This window comes from Tamandua tetradactyla, chromosome 24, assembly GCF_023851605.1.
Source record: "Tamandua tetradactyla isolate mTamTet1 chromosome 24, mTamTet1.pri, whole genome shotgun sequence".
In the NCBI taxonomy this organism is placed as follows: domain Eukaryota; kingdom Metazoa; phylum Chordata; class Mammalia; order Pilosa; family Myrmecophagidae; genus Tamandua; species Tamandua tetradactyla.
Genome location: NC_135350.1, coordinates 22,152,838 through 22,177,685, shown reverse-complemented (window position 1 = coordinate 22,177,685; position 24,848 = coordinate 22,152,838). Strand labels below are relative to the sequence as shown.

At 36.8% G+C, this 24,848-nt stretch overlaps 1 protein-coding gene and 1 pseudogene across 4 annotated transcripts in view; both read left to right on the top strand.

Annotated features, from left to right (window-relative positions):
- Positions 1-24,848, top strand: part of BANK1 (B cell scaffold protein with ankyrin repeats 1) — a 327,436-nt gene that overhangs the window by 190,218 nt on the left and 112,370 nt on the right. The gene's annotated exons all lie outside the window — the stretch shown is intronic.
- Positions 10,019-10,118, top strand: LOC143668602 (U6 spliceosomal RNA; annotated as a pseudogene).

Sequence of the window (24,848 nt, the reverse complement as noted above, 5' to 3'; positions counted from 1 at the left end):
CAGGTTCCAGGTATTTTTTAAAAAGTGGCTTCAGTTTTCAAAAGGGTGTGGCAAACTTATAGAAGCAAACAAACTTATACTAGTGTTCAGAAAGCTGCTATATTATACTTCTCTTCTAACTTTTGGATTGGGGTACTGTGCTGTTGATATATGCACGAAGATCTTTTCTCACTTGGATTAAATCAAACGTTGCTCCTTATGGAAAGTCTGAGTGTAATATAATACTATGATATATCCTGATTAGGCTTGCTTCATTCATGGTTAAAAATGCTTTTTTGTTATGGCCAAATGAATTTAATTCGAAATGACACTGGGATAGTCATGTCTGCCATTGATTGTCTTCATTGTATTTGTCTATCATTGTTCAAATTATTATAACAAACTTTATTTTTGAGGACAGGGCGAGCAAACATTTATCACATGCCAGCTGTCTCAGGTGCTGTGCCACACACTATACATATGCCATTTTATTTATTGTTCTAAACAACCCGATGAGATAGTATCTCAATTTTACATATAAAACTCATATCTACTGAAATTATATGGTATTCAAATGGGAAAGGTTTATTCTTTCAAGCCCAGAATTGTCAAATTGACCATAACTGAATCAACTGGAGAAAACTATGAAGGTAGTACCAGAGTGAATAATGTGAGCTAAATATCCTTACTCAACTCAAAAGACTACGTGATCTCCCTTGCCTTAGGGCCTTCTTACCTGTTTCCTAAGACTTTACCCTTTTCACTTGGCCAAATTTACTCCATCCACATCTCAGCTTGTGTCACTTTCTCTGATCCTAGACTAGATTACATCCTATTGTATTTCCCATAGCACCTTTCTTTTTTCTCTTTGTTTCTTTTTCTGGAGTGATGCAAATGTTCTAAAAATGATCATGAGTACACAACTAGGTGATGATATTGTGAGCCTTTGATTGTGTCATATGGTTGGACTACATGTGTGTGGATATTTCTCAATAAAAATATTTTTTAAAAAAAGACTTTGTGTCAATTTTAATGCTTCGTTTGCCCTAGCATCATAACAGTTTTGTGAGGAATCTCAACCAGAAGATATGCAAGAATGATTATACTTTTATAGACCCTCATATTTTTACAGACTTTCTCACAATGTATTTAGGAGGTAGACAGAACAGCATTTTATTATCTGCATGGTAATCTTTATCCTAACTAGGAAACAGAAGCATTTGGGAGTCCATGTGTTATTTTTGTCTCCTCCCCTACTTGAGGTTTGTGACTTGGAGAAAGAATAAGACATATGAGAAGCGAAGAAAGAAATACACAAAAGCCTTCAAAGAACAGACTTTAGTTTTCTTGGCTCACAACATGATAGTGTAATGCTCAATTCCTGGGGAGGAACAAGATCTCAGGAAGACTAAGAAAAAGGCATTTAACAGCACACACACCAATAAGATCAAAATGACTTTAAACTGCTATTTATGTGGGAAGGAGAAAATAGGAAGAGAAAACTGTGAAACTGAGAGTTTGAAGACTTTCAAGGCCAGCAATTTTGAATGTTTCAACACAGGAGTATTCTGGGCAACAATGCAGCAATCCAGTCAACTGAGCGGTGGCTTCGCCCAGTTTTTTCTATATCTTCCATATATTATTGGAATGAAAGAACAAAAATGAAGCCTAATGGGGGATAAGTAGGAACAGATATAGAATTCATGACATCAGGTCATATATACGATGTGAAATGTGTCCTCTAAGAGAATATTACAAAACTGGCAAAAATGCAAGATTTATAAGTGACTTCACTTAACTAGATATAGTTGGAAGGCCTCATTCCTTTAAAAGCAACATAGGATGCATTCATATCTTACCTTGCAGAAAAAATCATCTCTCAGAATAATCAGCAAACTTAATTTGGGATTATTAAATAGTAACAATAATCACAAATAAGCAATACATGTAATCCAATAATAAATACAAGCCACTGAACTTTTAACTTTCCAAGAATAGTAAGGAAAAAGAGACAGTTTTATAAAGAAATAGATGAAGTTTTATATTAAGTTCTCTGATGAGCTCATATTTATAAAAAAACATGCAGAAATGGTCAAAGTCAAGATAATGATATAAATAAATTAGTTCCATGAGTCTATGGATGTGCTACCTGATGCTTGGCTCCCAGTAGATGCTTCAAAGGATTTGTCAAATTGCAATAGTCCAGCCTATGTGGGTGGAACCCTAAGAAATATTATTTCAGGTTTTGCTGGGATTGCTGGACTCCTTGCCTCTGGATGAGCTGAGACTGATGAAGGACAGTGATGAAGGATGTGACTGGTTGAGCCTGCTGGGGGAAATTTTCAATCATTGTGCTGCTCCTGGTTTCTTGCAATATTAGCTCTAAATATATAAGTCACACAGGAGAGGCAACTACACTTAAACTTAATGTAGGTGATGTTTATAATGTTCGCTGTGTGTAAATGTTTGAAGAGAACAGTAGAGTCGTATACGCACATAAAAACTCCGTGGGAACTCCTACAATTCTGCAGATTTGAAGAGAAACTGAGACGAAACCTATAGAATTCTTGAAGATGAAAATTGTCCAATAAGCGACATATCACCATCTGGAATATCACCCCCAGCTGAGTGCTATAAAAAGGAAGGAGACCATTGTCCTAGGCATAAATTTTCTAATGTTCTTTCTTAGAAAAATAAATATTTCCAAATGTACTTACTGACAGCTTCATACTGGAAAAAATCTTGTCAAATTTAAAGTATAAAAAAAAAAGCAAAACTGGTAGATTTCCACCCGTTAAGTGTGGGCTGCACATAGTGACTTCCTTCAAGAGTATAGTGTTGACAGGGGAAGTAAAGAATGACTTTGCAGTAGAGAAACCTGGCGTACGCTACCTCTTCCAGGTGATCAAGGCTAGACGATCAGTGGGTAGGTCATGTTGCTAGTGTGTACACTTTGATGTGGGATGATAATGCGGGCTCCTTACTTCCATGAGCTTCCTCCTCCTCCAAGTGCCATAGACTCTGTCTAACCATGAGAAAAACATCAGACGAAAACCCCAACTAAGGGATGTTCTACAAAACACCTGGGCAGTACTTCTCAAAACTGTAAAATGTTAAAAACATTACAAACAACAAAAGTCTGAGAAACTGTCACAGAGGGTGACATCTTGCATGGGATCTGAGAACAGGAAAAGATTTAGGTAAAAACTAATAAAATCTGGGCGGGCATCCGTGGCACAGTGGCAGGATTCTTGCCTGCCAAGCTGGAGACCCGGGTTCGATTCCTAGAGCTTGCCCATGCAAAAAAAAACACGAACAAACAAACAAACTAAGAAATTTGAATAAAGTATGGATTTTATTCAGTGGAAATGTATCAATATTGGCTCATCAATTGCAAGAAATGTATCACACTAATATAGCGTATATTATATATATTACAATGTAATAGAATGACAAATGTATCACAGTAAGATGTTAGTGGTAGGTGAAACTCAGGCTGGGTATATAGGTACTCTCTGAACTATCTTCACAACTTTTGGGTGGGGAATGGGGAGAAGTGTGCAGGCCGAGAATTGAACTTGGGTCTCCAACATGGCCTGTGAGAATTCTACCATGGAATGTCCCTTGCAACCGTTCACAACTTTTGGTAAATCTAAAACCCTTCTAAAATAAAAATCTCATTTAAAACAACTGCTTATAACTTAAAATTTGGTTAAAAAAACAGAGCTTATAAAAAATAATTGACAAGTTTTTATAAAAAAAGGTGAATAATTTTTATTTGATAATCATGTTATTTTTCTATTCATCAAGAATTACTTTTATAAATTTTAGCCCAAACACCAATTTAGAGGGAAATGTTGAAGTTGTTTTAACAGTTAACATCTTAAATCGAAGTACTTTACAACTGCTTTATTATTTTACAGTTCCTTGAACAAAAGCTAAAGCATTTTTATTTTTACCATTTGAAATTCAAAAGATTCTCTAATAGCTTAGATATCCCTTTGTAAGAAAAACTGGTACTTAAATGTACTCACTTTTTTTTAACGTTTTTATTGTATAATATAACATATACACAAAGCAAAGCAAGAAAAAAGCGATAATTTGCAAAGCACTCTTCAACAGGTAGTTACAGGGCAGATACCAGAGTTTGTCATGGACTATGACGCCATTGTCTCAGATTTTTCTTTCTAGCTGCTCAGAATATAGGAGACTAGAAGGAATAAATATTTTTTCATCATCACAACTGACTTTTTTTTCTTTTTTTTGTGAAAAATAATATACACAAAAAAGCACTAAATTTCAAAGCACAGTATCACAATCAGTTGTAGAACATATTTCAAAGTTTAGCAGGGGTTACAATTCCACAATTTTAGGTTTTTGCTTTTAGCTGCTCTAAGATAGTAGCTCCACAGGACTAAAGGACCTCTTTCTTATTCCAGACTTCCTTTGTGTCACCTGTTCAGATGAGCGATACAGATAGGTTGAGTCAGATTATGTGCTACAGAAAATGTAGGTTCCAGACCAAATAAACCTTCCTTTCTTTGGTCTCAAAGTGTATATGGTTCTAAAATATCGACAATGTTTTCCTTATTCCTGTGTTTTTATATCTAATTACCAGGATATATACATATAAAATAGCCTCTCAAAATCCAGAAATCATTATTAGCACTGCAAACTAAATGTATCTGCTATAAGAGCTTACAATCTAGGCCCCGGTTTTCTTATAAGCATTTTCAGAAGGAGACCATACTGTAATTGTTCTTTTGTTTCTGGCTTATTTTGCCTCACCAAATGTCCCACACGTTCATTCACATTATTGCATGCCTCACGACTTCGTTCCTTTTTGCAGCAGCATAGCATTCGATCATATGTATACACCATCGGTTGCCAATCTACTTCTCAGTCGGTGCATCCTTCAGCCACCTGCTTTCATCAGGCATTATGTGTAGTGTCCAAAGTCCACAGTCCATCAACATGTACTCATTTTATAATGCAGAGATTTGTGGACTTTAAGGAAGAATCAAAATAGTAGTTTTGGCCTTTTTATAAAACGTTGTTTCACTCGATACACTCAAGTACAAGAAGACACCTATAATTGTTACTCTTACTTTTGAGGTGGAAACTGAAGGTAATTATTAAATTGTATATTAAGGAATATAAGCAAACCTATAAATATTTTCTGGGATTTCCTTTCAACAATCTAGCCAAAACTAAATAACCACCAATGCAAATATTTTTTTTTAATTTTTTAGTTGTTATAGTTAGAGTACATTCATATTTATTTTTTAAAATCACACTTACATACTCACAAATTTAAAAATGTAAAATTTCTATTATCATTTCAGATCTCAGCTATAGCAAGTGAATAGCTCATGTGCTGTCTTAATATATTTCCCTCAAGAACAAAGTGGTACCTAGGATTTTTTAATAGCTGTCGATTGCAAGTCCAAATATGTGTGGCTTTCATCTATTACAGAAATGAATAAATCCCCAAAGTACTTTGGTACACTGTGCCTTTGCTTGCACATATAGAGTAATATTCTAATTACCATGAGGATCTGTCCTTATCTTCAAAGTGACGTTGCTGACGATCAGAATCCTCTCATGAACACAATACATTCTCAGAAACTTCTCTCAATAGAAGATAAAACTTTTTACAAAGAAACACATGTTTAGTAAATGTATGGTAGTTATAATAAAAATAGCCATAAGAATAGAAATAACTATAATTTACTGAGTATTAAGTATTTAGTTTTAATTTGGTAAAACACCATTAGATTATAGGCTCCATGAAAATTATAATTTTTCTGTACTGGTGGGCCTATAGCCCCTAAAACACTGGCAGATAATAGGTGCTCAGTAAATACTGGTCAAATTACTGAATGCCAGGTATTGAATACAGCATGTTTGTCAGGCAGATACTATACGTTGGACAGATACCAAAAGTAGGTTGACAGCTGTTAATAAGCTGTTTCTCATCTGAAAAAGGCAAAGCAAATTTTCAGATGCAGAATTTGATTCCTAAATATGCACTCTCCACATTCCTCCAGTGCCATGTACCATTCATGCCAAAAGATTTTTGCATGTAAGTTTTGCTATGTGTGAGAACCCTGTAGATTAATAAAATAGTGGTTTTTCATCCACAAAGTTGATGTTATTAAGCTGAGAACAAAGGTATCTTAAATTATAGGTAGGCAGCAATTGAAATGTTCCCATCTGTTTTTTTTTTTCATCTCTTGTTGTATTTGCAGAAAATGCTCTGCACAGAACAATTAATTTTGAAACAGTAAAAAATGAACAACCCGCCCACAATTGAGGCATCTCTGTTCTTGCTCAGTAAATATCAAGATCTTGATATGGCAACATTATTTGGAGAGAATAAACTGATTAGAAGGAATTTGCAGAACAATGGCCAAAGCACTTTAAAGTTTTGTGGCAAACCACTTTCTCACATTGTTGCTTCTTTTCTGGATTCAGTTAGCAAAAAATCCACGTGTCCTAAACTAGAGTCAACCAATTAAGTTGCCCTTCTCCTACAATAGTTATATTCTCCCCTGCTGTTGATGATATCTACTATTTCATTGTTAAATTTTCATATGGATATGAGAGGCATGCTTTTTTAAAGTGCACAGGTTGCCTGCTGCCAAACTCAAGGTCTTAGTGATTTTAAACAAAAGCCCATTACCTAATGAGACTATTTTTTGTCATTAGATATGTTTTGTGAATGGTGAGGTGGTACATATATTGAGCCTAATGCTTCTCTGCTGCCTTCCACATCTTGCCTTCCCTATGAAACTTCACTTTGGGGAAATAATCAAGAAGATTTTTACATTCTGGCAAGCTCAGTGCTCATTTTGAGATCTTGCTCTTCTCCTGACTTCCACACAGTAAAAACATCAAGTCCAAAAGAATCCTTTTTTGAATACCAATTGTGTCTGGAAAAGGTGGCAGACCAAAACCCTTTGGTACAAGCACTCTTTTTGATCAAGCAGGTAACTAGTGAAGTGAAGGAATTGATAGTCATCTTGGGAAGAGACCAAGCAAGTTTATACCCATGAACTTAAATCCACAGAGTTTGCTGATTTTTTCCGAATTGATTAAGATTCCTCCTTTGAACCATTGTCACCACAGTTGACCAAACATGAAATCCGTTTTCTAAGCAAAATTTTTTTAAATCACAGGCAATTACTTGAAATATAACAGAAGTATTTCATTTAATGCCACACATGCATTAAAAGCACAAAGGGAAGGATTCTGTGCTTCACCAAAAAAGAATCTCCTACTGCTTTATTGTTTGATGAGAAAGCAGTTTTGAGCACCAGAAGGAAAATTTTTAAAACTTTTGTTTGTTTTTCATGGAGAGAGCCTTATATAATTTGTAGAGCAAGCCATTGGGAATGTAAAACTTGGTGATGGGTAGGCATGAGTTGAATTAATGAATGAAAAGAAAAAAAGACTTTTAAAATAAGGGATTGTATTAAAATGTTAGCTCTTTGGATATAAGCTATGTAGTACTCATTTACTGCTCATAAATGCTACATTGACAGGTGCTATAGGAATGGAGATGGCAGATTACCTACTGCACATCCGGGCAATGATGCAGCCAGGGAGAGCATATATGACCAACCAAGCAACTAGAAAGAACCACAAAATCATTGTAAGAGGGACGATATAGTTAATGTAGGAATATACGTCTTTCTAGCACAGGCATTGTATTTTCTGGGTAAACGCACATTCAAATTGATTGCTCAAAATATGCATTAGAGATTTAGATCAGATCGAATTAAATTTATTAGGTTTAGGACTACATCTCTTCCTGTTTCTTGGTGGTGTTGACATAAACTTGATTTTTATTGCCTAGTGCAGTTTAGATGTCTCTTCCTGTCTATAATTGTGCCAAATAGCTAGAGTCATTGCTTCTTTCCTTTTTATATCATGCATTTACCACCTAAGTTGTTATTCAATCATATCAAACAAGACAAAGGTTGCCCTGTATATTATTCTAACATTGATCTCTTGAAAGTAATGCAGCATGGTTATGTAATAGGAATTTGATGCTCAATTTCTGTTGAGGAAAAAATTGCTTCTTTACTGGACCTTTCCTTATATAAGCTCATTGTATATTTTGGGGGTGTAAATTATCCTCCCCTTAAAGGTGATTAACAAGAATTAGTAGTTAAATAAAAATAAGGGAGATAACTATTTTATAATAGCTTTATCGTTATAAGCATGAGTTGTAACCATCAGTTAACCGTAGGTGTTCCCTGAGACAAAGCACTTCAGTATCTTAATCTGTAAAATAGATACTAGTGCCTATTTCATATCTTGGTATGGGGATTAAATGAGATAATTAAAAAAATGTTTAGCACAATGTCTGTCATATAATTCGTGCTCAATAACTGTTGAATCAAAAAGAAAAATTAACTATTTCCAAATAAATATTTTCAAAAAAATTATTGAGGGATTTTTAAAATATTACCACTCATTTCATTGAAAATAAGATAAAATATTTTTAAATGGTTTCCATACAATACTTCGGGTATACAACAAAATATTCTTTTGGGCTCAAAACAAGGAAGGGCTGTTCTAACAATTAAACCATTAAAACCAGAAATGGGTTTCTTTACCAGAAATGTGTACTTGTCGCTGAAAGGTTTAAGCATCAGAAAAGGCCACACATGGGATCCATGAGTTGGTGGAAGGTGGGACTAAATGATCTCCACTTCACCTTCATGACTTAAACCTTGTCGTGGAAACCGTGAATATCTTATCATTTTTGCCCTCAGATTTTTGAAAATATTCCGGTAATTATAATGCTATGCCATTTTCTGTTTTGTTTTTATTCTTTTTAATTACAGTTTGAAAACCCAGACCAGAGGGCCAAGACAAATGGTACCCACTCACCTGAAAACCCCAGTCATCAGCTAATTCAGGGAGCTTGGGCAATCCCCTTGGTAATAACCCAACCGCTAAGAGCCCCATCCAGGAGGTAACAGACCTAGAATGTGGTACTTGCAGACAATGCCCAGAGCTGGCCAAGTGCCAGGCTGACTTGGAAGCTTAAACTCTCTGCTTATCTGGAGAGTGAACCAAAAAGCATGACCGTGGTCAGTAACCCCCTTCCTTCCTCTGCCTTACTGCAATGTATAATTAAGAGAATAAAGAAATCTCCCCACTTGAAATTTACAGACAAACTATTCTACCTTTTATACCCCATCTTGGATGCAAAATTATATACAAAGAAGAAACCTCAGGTAGAAAATGACAGTTATGGGGGATGCAACTGAATTACTCAAGATCAGGTAATTGAGTGGCCCGTTCCGTATGTGAACCTGGTTCTCTTTCTCAGACCCCATTGTTGCTTACGGAAAGGACATTGCCCATCATCTCCTCTTGAAGGCCTCATGGTTATTTTTCTTTCCCTTGATGGTATGATACTTATAAGTTTAACTTTACCAGAAACCATATTTACTAACAAGAAGATGATTGGAGTACCTTCTTTCCCTTGTATTCTGTTGCTCAAACTGAGAAAAAAAAAGAAAATGCCATTGATGATTTAATCTGTTCAAGCTGAATCTCTGAGTTTTGCCTTTCTTTAAGTTGTATAACTACCTTGGTCTATTCTGTCCATCTTCTCTTTCCTTCCATCTCATAGTCACTCCTTTGGAGGTCCATGACAGGGAGGATTACTGCGTTGAACTTAGCTATACTCCTGCAGCCCCTGGGTCTCGTTACCATTGAAGTGATTTAGTTCTTCTAATAAAAGTATGTTTCACTTCCGTGACCATTCAGGACACAGCAGACACTGAATGGGTGTCTTCTCTCACAGGAAACCACTGTTTGGACAAACACATCCCCTTCTAAATTGAGTTGTGGTCTGTGACTCAACCTTGACTCCCTCACTGGCTTAGGGACTATTCATGTATCATGAAGAAGAGACTGATGCCCTAACCCTGGAAACTTAGATGCTAAGACTATTGGGATTTTGCTCCTCCACTTTCTAAATACTTCAAGATTGTGGGGAAACTTTGATAGTGTTTCAATTTCCCAATTAAAGTGGGGCTCAAATGATACAGAGAAGATTAGCATGGCCCCTGCGCAAGGTTGACCCGCAAACTCGTGAAACATTTCATATTGCTTTGAAGAGAAAAAGAAAAAATAATTTCAAGTGGGGATCATTTTTTTGCATTTTATTTAATTTATTAACTTGGTATTTGAAGATCCTGGTGCTGTAAGCATAACTGGAAACACAAATGTTGAGGCTAAAACATCTTTCTTCACTTTGTGTATATGAAAACTACCATTAGGTTTCTTATCTGAGTTGATGTTTATTAATTTTTATATTTATTTATCTGGCATGTTCTGGGCAACACTAGATGTTTGACTCATTAATTCCTCACAAAAACTCTGCAAGAAAAATACTACCATCCCCATTGTATAGACTTAAAAAACTGAGACTCACAGTTGCTTTTCAGTAGTTTCCCAAAATAGACCATGAAGTTAAAAGCAGAGATGTAAAAACAAACTTGAGTTTAAAATCCATGCCCTTTTTGCTAAGTCATTCTAACCACACTCACTATCTTTTCCTCTTTGCCTTGCAGATTGCCCCAATGCCTTTTTGCTTAAAATATTCTTGCTGTTTCTGATAGTTGTATGCCAGCTTGGGCCATCTGGTGCTGTTTTTCCAAAATTTCACAGTACTTTCGTTTGCTTCAAAGATATGCTTTAGCATTACCTAAGACATTGCTTGTTGCTCACCTTGCAACAGCCACTCTGCCATGGTCACCTTACTCCAGCTGAATTCTGATGAGCTGGAGCATGTGTACACGAGCATGTCAGCAGGACTACAAGCAATTGTGTGGATAATGGATACTGACATCCATCCTGTACACGTGCTCAGCTTGGCAGAGTTCTGGTGCAGCAAGTGCTGCTTCGCTGCTAGCACCGCGGCTCTCTTCCAGAGCTCTAGTGGTAGACTGGGTGGCAGTGCAGGTATTTTGAGAAAATCTTGCACCTCAACTAGCTGAGAATATATATAATTAAAAGTCCTTGAGGAGACTATGTGGAAGCATTGTGTATGTTGGTAATTCACTTACTTTGGTGTCTAAAAAGTCATCATGGATTACCTCATAACATAAGCTTTGTCCCATGGATTTATGATTAGGACAAAAAAAGTTGAAGGTGGAAACTATAGAGCTGGGAAACCTTATGTCCAGCCAGAGATGTTTACTTTTTCTTTTTTTTGCATGGGCAGGCAGCAGGAATCAAACCTGGGTCTCTGGCATGGCAGGCAAGAACTCTGCCACTGAGCCACTATTGCACTGCCCAAGAGGTTTACTTTTAATACTAAATGTTATTATGATTCTACTTCCTAGACAAAATAAAAACATTTTTCTGATGTTTTGATTTATATAGATATGGGAAATTGAGATAGGATTGTTCTTTGGAATTTGAAAATTTGGCTATGGATGAAAATGCCCAAAATCTTAAGGCAAGGTGTTTTAGTTTGAAATGAATACCGTACAATGGGTTGATTTAAACAATGATAATTTACTGGCTCACTTTTCTGAGACTAGGAGAAGTCCAAATTATGGGTGTTAGCAAGACTGTGGTCTTCTGGGACTGGCTGCCAGTGTCCTTACTCCTTGGCTTTTCTGACACATGGCTATACACATGGTGGCATCTTCTTTCTTTTCCAGGTTCTATTGATTTCAAGTTTCTGGGTGCTCTCTGTGGCTTCCCTCTGTTTGATTTTTCAGTCCGTTTACAAATAGCTCCATAATCCAGATTAATACCCGACCTGATTCCAGTGGGCTGCACCTTAACTGAAGTAACATCTTAAAGAGAACTTATTTATAAGGGGACCACACATACCAGAATGCAGATCAAAATCAAGAACATGTCCAAACTCAGGTACCTAATTCATTCCACTACACAAGGCTGCAAGTTTAATGACAATGCTATCAAAAGATAAAAGTATCATAAGGCATTTCTCTAATATATTCGCCAGTGTGATCTGCAAGCACCCTTTGCATTAACAGGACGGGAGTCTTGTTAGCTAGTTGAGCAAATGTGGTCAGGCGGTCCACCAGAATGAAAGTAATGCTTGCTCCTCACAGCTTCTTAAATCAAGGCTGGGGGTTTAGAAATCCATCTGATGAACTGTGTTGAAGAGCAAAATCTCATGTGGCTAAAATTCTGCACAATTGAAAAAAAAACACTTACGTCATACTTTAAGTAGTCAGAGATTTTAAAGTCCAGTGTTATCTGTCATGGCAGTTAGCAATATCATTTTTAGAAAATGTAGTCATTACCTTCCCTGGTAATGGACTCATGCTCATATATCAGAATTCCAACATTGACCCATTATATATTTTAGGATAAGAAAAGATATTAGAAATGGGCAAGCCCATCCTTCTCACCTTATATGAAAAGGCTGAAGTCCAGATAAACAAGTACAGGCAGAGCTAGCAATAAAACCTCAACTCTCCTTCATTATTGAAAATAAGAAGACATTTTTAGTGGAAGTTCCCAAATCCATGCAGTCTAAAAATGCAAGTGAAATTTATTAAGGGGTCTCTGGGTCCCCAGGACTACAGACTTGCAAGAAAAGTAGATGAAAAAGTTGGGTCATCGTGGGCTTCCCCTTAGCAAGTCTCTATGATACATATAAATAATTTACAAAGCCTCAAGCAAGGGAGCACAAATAGATATAGTAAAAAGAAGACCAAAACCAGTGAGAATTGTCGGTCACCAAGAGCTTTTTCTCATTTGATTAATAATGCTGGCACTCACATAGAATTCCACTTCTATGCATGCTTCCAACCCACAAGTATGGTATGTGACAATTTGTGGGGGCAGTTATGTAGTGGACAGTGGAGAACCCAGCAGAGGTCTGAGGAGGCAGCAGGCTGAGGCAGCATGCAATGGAGAAATTAATAGGGATCAAGCAGAGAAAAAGGGAATTTATTTCTACCTGTGGTGAGAGGAAATGGAGTTGGTTAGTAGAGTCTAACTTCCCTCTCTGATTCTAAGCTTCCTCTTTATTGCTCTATCCAGCTTTGCTCAAACATACCAAAACTTCATGAATAATTAATAAGTAATTTTTAAAACATAAACATGTATCATTAAGCCCCCCAATAAGCTAAGTAACTGTCCAATTTATTGACTACGTAAGGAGCAAGGACTGAGAGTCAAGTAGCAGGATTTTTTAGCTCTGCCTCTTCCGCTAAAAATTCAGGTAACCCCCTGGCAAGTCACCTCCCAGGGCCTCAGTTTCTTCATCAATAAGACAAAAGGACTGAACTAGATGATCACTAAACCCTTTCTAACCATCTTATCCCTATCTTTCTGACTTGAGAAGGAAGAGAAAAGAAAGTAGAGAGGTCAGATGTTTAAAATATGTAGAGGGGAAATAATGGTGCTCCTTCTAAATCCTTGACCACACCTGTTGACCACTCACTTATGATTATATGAAAACAGATTGTCAGTAAATGTAGAAACATGAATAAAAGTATAGAGTGGATGATATCTGGAGGTGAGGCTAAAATCTGTCATCATTAACAGCAGCATATTAAAAGTGCTACAAACTGGACATAATATTTATCAAGTTTTAAATAGGTGGAGACATATGTTGTCTAGTCTCTCATATTCCCGATTCACCCAAATATGATGAGAGTGTGCAGCTACCCAGGGGAACAGGCATTGGCATTAATCTACCAACTCAACAAGGATGACTGATGCATTTCCCTGGTGAATGAAACTATGTTGGTTCTTATCACTCTCCTATCATTTAAGTAAGAAAATTTCTTCTCTGCTTGGACACTCCTTACTCTCCATTGTCACACCTTTCCTGCTTTTCTAGTGAATGCATTGGTTTCACTGTCAACCTCTTATTTTGAAAGAGTTCAGTATAAGGAAAATCTAAAGCAAATAAATGGTTCTTTAAAAAGTTTGCTTGCTTTAGGTGAAGAAGAAAACCAGTGGTTTCAGATGGATTAGAGAAATGTCTTATTTCATTTCTGTTCTGTACCAGAGAGAGAAAATAAATAGTCCCTGCAGTGCTATTTAAAATATTGTCATCCTTGCTTACCCTCCACCTCTCATCTCTATCCAACTGGGTCCCTTAAGAATAGGAAACAATTACCTTGCTAAGTGGTATATTGAAGTGTCTAGTGAACAAATTTGAAAGTTTTGTAGGTAGGCCTACAAGTGCCTGTTTATGTGAATTTAGTCACAAGGAATAATTTTACTGTCATTGCTGTTTCTTTTATTTCCAATTCATTTCCTGGCACCTAACTGATTAAATAATTAGAAAGATTGCAAAACAAGTGGAGAGATAATTCAAATATATAAATTGGGGTGCTACCACCCGCACCCTTAAAATCTGTCTTCTCTGTTTTCTCTCATCCCTCATGCTTGTGCTCTTAAAATTTATCCATAACTCCAGTGCCAATGAACTTGACTCGGATTTCCTTTCGGTAGACTTCTTTCTATAGCATGTAACATAGTTCACTCTTCTTTAGGCCATCTTATCTCAGTGCCCATGACATTGATTGTACCAAGTTGTCTTCCCTTGTCTCTGGTTCTCTTTCTCCATGTTCTTTCTTCCCATCTTCTTACTAAAACTTTTATCCAAGGTTTTGCCTCTGAATTATGTTTCTTTTCTGTGCTATCCACCACAAAGAGTTCATTTGTTAAGATCCAACTCTCGTCTTTTTGTAGATGACTCCAAATATTTGTCACTTCAAAATTCTCCAATGACTATCAACCATTCTCTTCCAATTGTCTGCTTAACTCATTCATCAATTTGCAAACCAACTCCTTGCACCTCTTTCAGTCTTAATGATTCCACCATTTTCCCAGTCATTTGATTCCAAATGGATACTTTTGAACTATCTTTGATGCTGCTTCTCTTTACTCCAGCCTGAACCAATTGGAATCATGTTGTAAACAATATTCTACAATTTGCTATTTCTATTTAAGTCTGTTCCACATATTTTCCATGCCAGTGTTTTCTTTTAAATGGATATATAGTATTTCAGAGTGTGGGTACATTGTAATTTCTTTAAACTCCTGTTGGTGTATGTTTGGATTGTTCCCCATTTTTTCCTATTGTAAACAATGCCCATTAAATCATTTATATGTTTATGTGGAATTGCAGCATATAAAGGATGAGCGTTTCAGTTATGAGCATACTGTCAAATTAACCCTCAAAATATACAAATTTACCTGCCTTCCAACAGTGCATTTGTTACCTGTATATTTTCTAGAGATCTCAGATGCTACTTTGTGTGCTAATGCATAAATGGATCTTTTTGTGAACATTCTCTATTTTCTTTGCTATTACCATGGGGCTTAAATTTAACATGCTAAATCTATAACAATCTCATTCACTTTGATAAACTTAACTTCAACAGTATATACAAACCATATTCTCAGACTTCCCTGACTCCACATATATGTAGTTCTTGCCACAAATTATGAATCCCAAAGCACTAATTTAACATTATATTTTATACATGTATACATTTGCCTTTTGGATCCCTTAGTAAGTAAAAAAAAAGTGGAGTTACAACCCAAAGATCCAGTACTGGCTTTTATGTCTTTATGACTTATGTCATATGTCACTGGGCTCAGATCTAGTGTCCATTGTCCTTTCCTTTCAGCCTACAGAGCTCTTATCAGCACTTCTAGTAGGACCAGTCTAGTGGCAAAGAGAAAGGTTATTTTGCTCCCTCAGCTTTTGTTTATCTAGCAATGTCGTAATTTCTCCCTCATTTTTGACAGAAATCTCACAAAATATAAAATTCTTGGTTGTCAGTTGTTTTCTTTCAGCACTTTAAGGATTTCAACCCGTTGCCTTCTTGCCTCCAAATTGTCTAATGAAATCAGCACTTACTCTACTGAGGTTCCCTTGTATGTGACATGTTGCTTCTCCCTTGACACATTTCAGAAATCTCTCTTTATCTTTGGCATTGGACAGATTGATTATAATATGCAATGGAGTAAGCCTATTTGGGTTTACCTTGTTTGAAGTCCATTAAGTATCTTGAGTGAGTATATTCATGTCTTTATAAAATTTGGGAAGCTTTCACCATTATTTATTTGAGTATTCTCTCTGTCTCTTTCTCATTTTCTTCTCCTTGTGGAACCCTCACAATACATATATTGGTTTTCTTGATGGGGTATGTCCTGGTCAGGTTCATGTGTCAACTTGGCCAGGTGGTGGTGCCCGTTTGTCTGGTTGGGCAAGTGCTGGCCTGTCTGTTGCTATGATGACACTTCATAGAATTAAATCATGATCATGTCGGCTGCATCCACAACTGATTGCATTTGTAATCTGTCAAGGGGAATGTCTCTGCAAGAGTGATGTTTAATCTCATCACTAGAAGGCTCTTAAGGAGGGTTCAAAAGAGGCAGTCTCTCTTCCTGCTTTGGCTGGCAAGCCTCTCCTGGGAGTTTGTCCAAACCCTTCATCAGAGTCGTCAGTTTCACACCCTGCCCTATGGCTTTTGGACACTGTTCCCATGGTTACATGAGACACTTTTATAAATTTTGTATCTATGGATATTTCCTGCTAATTCTGTTTCTCTAGAAATGCTAGCTAATACAGTGTCCCACAGGTTCCTCAGACTCTGTTCACTTTTCCTCATTATTTCTTCTTTCTTCTCCTCAAACTGGATTATTTCAATTTTCTTATCTTCAAGTTCACTAATTCTTTCTCCTACAGCTCTGATCTGCTGTCAAACCCCTCTAGGGAATTTTTTAATTTTTGTTACTATGGTCTTCAACTTTTGGGATTACTTTTCAAAATTTTCAGGTTTCTATTGATATTCTCTTTGTTTTCATCTATCATTTTTCTGATTTTCTTTAATTCTTTTTCCATGTTTGCCTGTAGTTCTTAAAGCATTCAAGTCTTTGGTATGTCCTAGTTCTGGTCCTCCTCATTGATGGTTCTAATACTTTAAAATTCTCCTTTACCTGGGCCTTAACTTTGTTTCTTTGTATATTTTGTAATCTTTTGTTGAAAACAGGACATTTTGATATTTTAGTATGTCTTTACTAGAGTTTAGATTCTGGGGCATCTGTTCTTTAACCTTTTGTCCAACAAGGGTTATGAAGAGCTTTCCTTGAATAGCTCCAGGCCCAATCCTAGTGCTTTCCCTGGTCCTTTCTACATGTGTGTCTTGTCTTGGCCTTGCACATGTAGCTCTAGGAATTGTTCCATTTACATAATATGATGCTCCCACTTCACTAGGAAAGTGTTTCCTCATGGTTCTGGGCACTGCACTGTAAAGCCTACCATTAGCAATCCCTTGCCCAGGAAGCCACGATTTGATTACCCTCCCACAGAATTCTCTAGGAGAGCTCTTTGAGCTGCCTTCTACCCACAGAGCAATTTCTGGGATAGTGAGCCTATGATGAGTGTCTGGCAGCTTAGGCTGCCACCAGATGAACTGGGCCAGATGCATTCTCCCAGTAAAATGCACAAGGGTTACTTTGCTCCTTCCAGAACTGAGACCAGGGACCTGCACTGAAAGCAAGGACCAGCTACCTGCCCAAGTTAGTTAAGGATGGGGGAGAGGTAGCCAGGACACTAAGAGATCCTCCAGCTTTTAAAAGTTTAAAAGTTTATCTGATTCAGGACTCACCTCCTTAATGCAATCCTTAAACTGTTTCTGGAGTTTTGAGAAGGCTATTTCTGACAGTTTTTACTGGTTGTTCAAAGCTTCTGTGGGGCTTGGGAGCCCTGTAGTTTCTCACTCTGCCATTTTGATACGGGTAGGTTTCCCTGATACTTTTAGCATATTTTAGTTTCTTCATCTCTAAAACTCATCCTACATTTAAAGCTCCCATAGCACTTATTTTTAGTACAGGTCACTTGACATCAGGCTTTTATTCCATAAATAGGTTGAGGACAAGAGCTATCATTTTGTCATCTTTGTATCTTTTGCAGCATCTAGCATGTTGTATGCTGTTAGAACCTAATATATATGTTTTTCTTTCAGTTGAAAACATCAAGTATCTGGAGCCTAGAATCTTAGCTGCAGGGTTCCGTTTTCTATTCACCCCATTGCTGCAACATTAATCACAGATGGGCTAAAGTTTGGTTGGCTATCCATCACTGATAGGGTAATTAGATGATGAGGTCAGCAGAACATGGAGAAGTGGCTACTTATGTGCTTATAAAAACATGCCATTTGATTTCTTTCTGATGAATAGTATTTCCACTTTACCTTAAAAAATGTGCCATCACACAGCCCCATAGAAACAGCAAAACTCTGAAAAATCTTTACAGATCTAGAGCGCTGGAATTGTAATTGCTTTCTTTTCTGGCTGTTAGAATGTCCTACTCTGAGAAATATGCTTATATATTCTTATAATTTAATTTTATATTTTATAGGTACATAGTGTTATTTTATATTGTAATTTTAGCTAGTATGTACTATGGAGTTCAATTATGAAACTTAAAAAATCCATTTATATTAAAAGCTATAACACAGTATCATTTTTCAGAAAGGTTCTGCGCTAAATGACTTCTTTACTGGAGCAACTTTTTCCTCTCCCTCAGGAATGGATAAACCCAACTATTTTTTTTTTTCATTAGAGATGAGATTAAGGTAAAATAAATGAAAAAGAAGCATTCTAAAAAAAAGGAATAGCAAAATACTGAGCTTTTTCTACTTCTGTTTGGAAGCTATCTCCCTTTTAATCTGCTGTTACTCAAAAACAGAAAGTGTTTTCAGTCTAAAATGACAGGCACTTTGAAATCCAAAAGAAACCAAGTAGCTTTTGTCACTCTCTGTTGCAATGTTTGTACATTGCATAACCACCGAAACAAAAAGTAGTGCCACAAAGTATACAAACAATTAGGTGTGGATTCAAGCAAATGCAACTAAGAGTGGAATAATTAAATGGTATAGATATCACTAGGAAAAAAGTGTACTTAAGCTCTAAAGGAATTGCAGGATGATTTTATTTATATCAACCTATTCTTCAATTAAAATGCCTCCTGGCTAAGACACTGAAAAAATTATGCGTGGTCCTCTATGAAGCCGCATATGGCAACTATAAAGCAACAGCCTTTATGGCGTATGAATCTCAAGTCTCAGCAAGCGAGCACTTTAATACCATAGTACTGTGGAACTTCTCTGCAAAGAGCTCAGCGCCCTGGTGTTACTTATATTGGTTAGGCCCCCACTGAGATAGACCAAAATGGTTGGCCACCCACTGAGTTTCCTGATTATCTGTTGTCATATAAGTTTCATAAATTCCCAGATGATGTACTGATATGACTTCAGAAATTTTCATTTTATAATAGTGTGAAAGGTGCTGGGTAATGTACTTTGAACTCACTTATAGCCTTAATGATATGTTGGAAGGTTTGGTAACTATCCTGCCCAAAAGGTCAATGTCCATTTGCCTTCTGGCTTGCTGCTTAATAAAACCCAAATGAAGTTATCAAAACAAAATACCATATGAGAAGATTTGTTTTCCCTAACATAAGTACATTTTTTCTTGTGCATTTATTCTTCTCTTCTTCTGTTAGAAAGGCAACAAGTTTAAAATTCATACAAGTATATAGTCAAATAAGATACCAATCTGGAAGCTATTTTATTTTCATTCACTGGAAATATTTTCACTGAATGGTTTACTCTATTTTCCCTTTCTCTAACAATCTTTTTCTCTTTCTTATCCTTCCCCTTTCTCCTTTTTCTTCCTCTTCTCCTTTAAAAACTTAGGTCAGTGGGTGGGCCATGGTGGCTCAGCAGGCAGAGTTCTCACCTGCCATGCCAGAGACCTGGGTTCGATTCCCAGTGCCTGACTGGGAATTTATTTATTAAATAAATAAATAAATAAATAAAATAAAAAATAAAAACTTAGGTCAAGATTTAAGGAAGCTTTTTTAAATGAATAGCTTATTATGTCTTTAGCAAAATTTTGTTAGTCTCCCTTTTATTGCCAGGAAGCAAGGCAAGACTTCAGAGGGTAATGGACCACAAGTCTGAAATTTAAATAATAATAACAAATTGTTAAATCTGGCTATGAGAGACACCATGGAGAGTAATGTCATGCAATTCTTTGAATATTTCCAAGCTTCTGAAAGGGTGGAGAGGAGGAAAAGCAAATAGTTTGTCATTCTATGTAGCAAGGGCTTGTTTCTTTTTACTCAAAGATATCAATTTTTTATTAAGAAATAGATTGGGACCCCAAGTAATCTTTGATTATTGCTGGTCTCAGACATGCATCAAACTGCCATCTGTGCCCCCCTCATATTTTGACTCACAAAGCCAGAACACATCATATAAAAATGCCTTCAAGGATATGATGTGTTAATCATTGACCAGAAAGCCAAACAAGGGAGCTATGAGCTCCATACCTACAGTCAGATTCTGAAGCAATTCACTTGAGTTCCAGTTAATGGACCACTGAACTCACACAGCTTGTCTGTGACAAACTTTCTCCAAATCAAGACAGCGGTAAAACTTGTTCCAAGGGAAGCAAACATTTTTTCAAGTGCCCTGCAGGAGCCAGAGAGTGTGTTCTAGATGCTTTGCTCAATTTAGTCCAGTTCAGTAAACATTATCTGAGCACATATTGTATTCTAGGTAATATGCTCACTGTTAAGGAGAAATAAATGAGTGGGACGCAACTGTCACCGTCATGGAGATCACATTTGAATGGAAGTCATTGATTTATATGAAAAATTGCTCATGTTTAGTGAGCAATTATTCCAGGCACTATTTTAAGTTATTTGTTCTCCATTTATTCTTCTCAACAATCATATTATGTAGGTACTATTATGATTCTCATTTTGTAAAGACAAAACTGAGCACTGAGAATTCAAGGCAATTTAGAGCCAGGTTTCTGAATCCAGAAGTCACAAGCACAATTACGTTACTATGCTGTCTCTAGAGAAATAATTACAATGCAATGGGGTCAGTCTGGTGAGAGAAAACTTGAGAGTCACAGAGCAGAATAGATAAGGGAATGAGAGACTTAATCAAATTTGGAAGAGTGTGTATAGTAGGTATATAGTAGAAAATAAATGGGTAGGAAATTCAGAGAAAATGGTATCAAATTCAGAAAACCCAGAGGTCTCTATAGTATCCTAATTTTATTATTGTTTTACTGAAAAACATTGTTGCTCTGAATGTTTTAATGCTTGCCTGAAGACATCCAGCTCAAATACAGCAGAAACAGGTTTCATATTCCAGAACTGTCTGAATTCCATGTGTATATCATACTTCTTTAAGTTTAAACCTTAGCTCAATTGTTGGTCATGAAGAAAGGATCAAGCTAAGCTGAAGGAGTAGATATGAAAGGTAACCAGTGAAATAAAAAGAGGAGGGGTGTTAGAAGTGAAGTTAAAATTAAGCAAAAGTGTGGAAACAAAGGACTTTCAGGATGAGATCCAAAAGCATAAAACTTAACTGTTTTCAGGCAACTGGTTGCAGAGCATCAAATTGGAGAAACTCAGAGATGGGAAAAACCTGGCTATAGCCTGGCATAGAAGAGAAAAGAACCTCTGTCACGCATATGGATCTCTGAAGGGGGACAAGGGAAGGGGAGTTCACACAAACATTTGAAAAGATTTCTTGTCAGAGTAATATACACAGCTGATAGGGAGAAATGCCCACACAAGAGGCTGTGGGAGTTGGGAGGAGTTATCAATAATCCATTGGGAATTATGCCAAAAGGTATATTTACTGCAATTCAAATCATAGGCAAGAAATCATTTAGGATGGAATGATACATGAGAAATGTTAAAATGAGTTTATAGGGAAACCACAAATTTACTGGAAGGCATTTGCAGAGAAACCATTGAAGAGCCACAGGATGAAAACGGCATATTCAATTTAAGCACAAAATATAAAGAGCATTGAGATGTAACTGCTGAAATGGCACTCTAATGTTACAGATGTTCCAAAAGAGGTTTGGATGGATTTGGGTGTACACAACTTCAGGTGGGAAATGGAATCGTATGGAAGAGTTGTTGTTGTTGTTTTTTTACTGGCCAAAATGTGGTCTCAAAGGTAGACTGCAGATTCTGCCAGGAGACAGAAATGAGCTTTCAGGCTCTGAGCCAGCTGGGTTGGGATTAGTGCAGAGAAGAGAATGTAAAAAGTGCACTTTCCCAGGATGCCCCACATGCTGCAGTGAGGGAACCAGAGATGTAGCAAGGCTAGTGGGGGGATCTGGGCTCCCAGAGAACAAAAGTACAAAGTACACTGGTCAAGGAGAAAATGAGAACAATTTGCTTGTGAAATGGCAAGTTTTAAAACTGGAGGGGATTATCAAGAAACAAGATAAAAATTAGTAAGAATTCTTACACCTGCCATGCAAATACTAGAATATTTCTTATATAGGAGGTGGGAAGCAGGAAATCCAAATAGATTTAAAAAAAAAAGAAAAATCTTTCTCATGAGAAAACAAGAGAAAAGTTAACTGCAGAAGTAATGAAAGACTATTTGGAAATGCTTCGGATGATAAAATTTTATTGAGAACTGGAACATTCAAAGGTGATAATGGCAATACAGAGTAGATGAGAAACCATCCTCCTTTTCCAGACACTGATGAGTATTGAAGGTTTCTGAAAGCAGATGAAGAAAGTTGTTGTGAGATAATGTCTGAGATGTGAGCTCATCAGAAAGAGCGCTGTCTCTACCACACAGACAGCTTTCAGTATACTTATGTATAACTTGGATCTTGTATTTGATAAAGAAAGGCTGGCTGTTCTGTCTCTTCTGTAAATTAGATCAAAATACAAAGAACAGGGTCAGCCAGGATCTTGAACTTATCTACATGTGACCTTGAAGAAGTGGAGATGGAAAGAGCTAAAAAAAAAAAAAAATCAAATTAGAAAGTTGAGTTATCTGAAATACATATGAAATTAGACACCTCCTCATTAACTGGAGATGGACTAGCAACAAATCTTCTCTTGCAGGTAGAGTGAGTAAGGAGTAGAAAACAGTGTTGGTGGCGCCCTTCCACACTTCCTTCCATCATGCTAGTTTTCAGATAAAGTCCCTAAAATCAGAGATCCGCAAGATTTGTCCTAATTTCTCCTCCACCTAAACCCTTCTGTAAAGAGCATGTATGAAGGGTCAACTATGTACATAGAATGATTTAAATGCTAAAATAGCTTTAAATGTAAGATCCCTTCCTTGCTTTTGTACTACTCTTAGGTCTGGGAGAGGAATACATAAAAATAATTTTAAATAAGTTTGTACACAAATATATTGTCAGGTTAGAGAGGAAAAGTAGAGTGCCCAGCTTTTGCATCAGACAACCTTGAGTTTTGAAGGATTTTACTAGCTGTGTGATGTTGGGTAAATCAATCTCCCTATACTCCACATTCTCCTCTGAATTCCCATCATTCCACCTGAATAGATTTTGCATCCTTGATTTAATTCCTGTTGCATATCAGGCTCTGTTATCTGAGAGGACTTTGTGAAGATCAGATAAACTGTCACACATTAGGAATTCAACAAATCCCTGCTGTTGTCATGGTGTTCTTAGACTGAACTAATCAAGACTGGAGTTTTAGGGTTATATAATTTTAGGGCCATGGAGACAGTTTTAAGATTTGAGAATAGTTGAGGAAAGAGCTTGGCAATTGTGCAGTCAAATATTGTTACAGTCGTCAGAAAATTTCTATCAGGAATGAAAAAGTTAAAATCAATGAGCTGTGGGACGGTTTCAGAAATAAGCAATCTACAATCCTCATTATTTTATTATATCCCTGTCATATTACCACCATTACCTTGAGGGAGGTAAACAAACCACAAACATGGAAATAAAACATTGATTGCCTCATTTTAGATGATACAGTCACTCTGAAAAAGTCATCTTACCCTCTAAAGCTTAGCAATAATAATTTAATTAATTAGAAAGTGGGAAAGGCTGGAGTGGATGTCAATTCACTCCTTGTATTTAATTTCCACCTAAATGTTCATATAACCTTCCAGCAAGTCTCCACAATCCCCACTTGGGAAATATCTCATGACCATACAATATTCCCCAGATAGGTAATGTTTGTTTAGAGAAAATCAAATCACTGGTATGGAAAATCAGTGAAATATGATTTCCCATTCATTAGATTCAACCCAAAATGAGATATGAGAAAAAATATGATTTTCTTAAGCCTTTGGTATGATCATTAAAAAAAAAATATGTAGCCTATTATGGATTGAATTGTGTCCCCCAAAAAGATATGTTCAAATACTAACCCATGGTCCCATGAATGTGATCCTATTTGGAAAAAGGATCTTGAAGATCTTAGTGGTTAAATTGAAGCCACACTAGATTAGGGTGGGTCCTAATCCAATTTCTTTGGTGTCCTTATAAGGAGAGGAAATTTGGACACAGTAGGAGACAGAGAGATGGCAGGCATGTGACAAAGAGATTGAGATTTGCCACAGATTGCCAGCAAGCCAGCACCAGAACCCTGGCAGACCTTGGAGATCCAAACTATGAGACCATAAATAGCTGTTGTATTAAGCCATCCACTTGGTAGCTTTGCTGTGGCAGACCCAGTAAACTAAGACAGAGCCCTAAGTATATCAAGTTTGTCATGAGTGGCCACAGCACGCAGGAGGATGGACCTTCACAGATGTGCTGCCAGATGTTGAGTGACCAGATGCAATGTTGATGTGAGCCAGCAGGCCATCTGCTGCAGCCTGTGCTGTAAATTATGGAAAGTAAGTGCCAAGAAATTATTATTCAAGAAAGTTATTCAAGAAAGCTTGAGCCTTCTCAATATACAGGAGAACACTGTCTGGGCAATAAACAATGCTGAAATCAAGTAAAACAGGATGAAAACCCCATAGACTCCCGTAGGGACACTGAAATAGATATTTTAT